Source organism: Neopelma chrysocephalum, unplaced genomic scaffold (assembly GCF_003984885.1).
Source record: "Neopelma chrysocephalum unplaced genomic scaffold, ASM398488v2 Primary Assembly neopelma1_253, whole genome shotgun sequence".
Lineage (NCBI taxonomy): Eukaryota > Metazoa > Chordata > Aves > Passeriformes > Pipridae > Neopelma > Neopelma chrysocephalum.
The window spans coordinates 1,962,452-1,962,855 of NW_020897915.1; the positions used below are offsets into that span (position 1 = coordinate 1,962,452).

Below are 404 nucleotides of genomic sequence, written 5' to 3' on the forward strand. Positions count from 1 at the left end.
AAATACTGGGAAATAAGAATGCCCAAATACCAGGGAATAAGGATTTCTAAATATTGGGGAATAAGGATGACCAAACACTGAGCAGTAAGGATGTCCAGATACCAGGGAATAAAGATGCATGAATATTGGGGAATAAGGATCCCCAAATACCACAGAATAAGGATGGCCAGATTCTGAGGAATAAGGTTGCCCAAATACTGTGGAATTCAGGGATGCCCAAATACTGAGGAATAAAGATGCCCATATCCAGGGATATAAGGATGCCCAAATACCGGGGAATTCAGGGATGCCAAATACTGAGGAATAAAAATGCCCACATACAGGGAAATAAGGATTCCGAGATAATGAGGAATGAGAATGCCCAAATACCAGGGAATAAGGCTGCCCAAATACCAGGGAATTCA

General features: G+C 41.8%; 1 protein-coding gene across 1 annotated transcript in view; it reads right to left on the reverse strand.

Annotated features, from left to right (window-relative positions):
* The window catches only part of GNG2 (G protein subunit gamma 2), a 24,411-nt gene that overhangs the window by 11,670 nt on the left and 12,337 nt on the right, over positions 1 to 404 (reverse strand). The gene's annotated exons all lie outside the window — the stretch shown is intronic.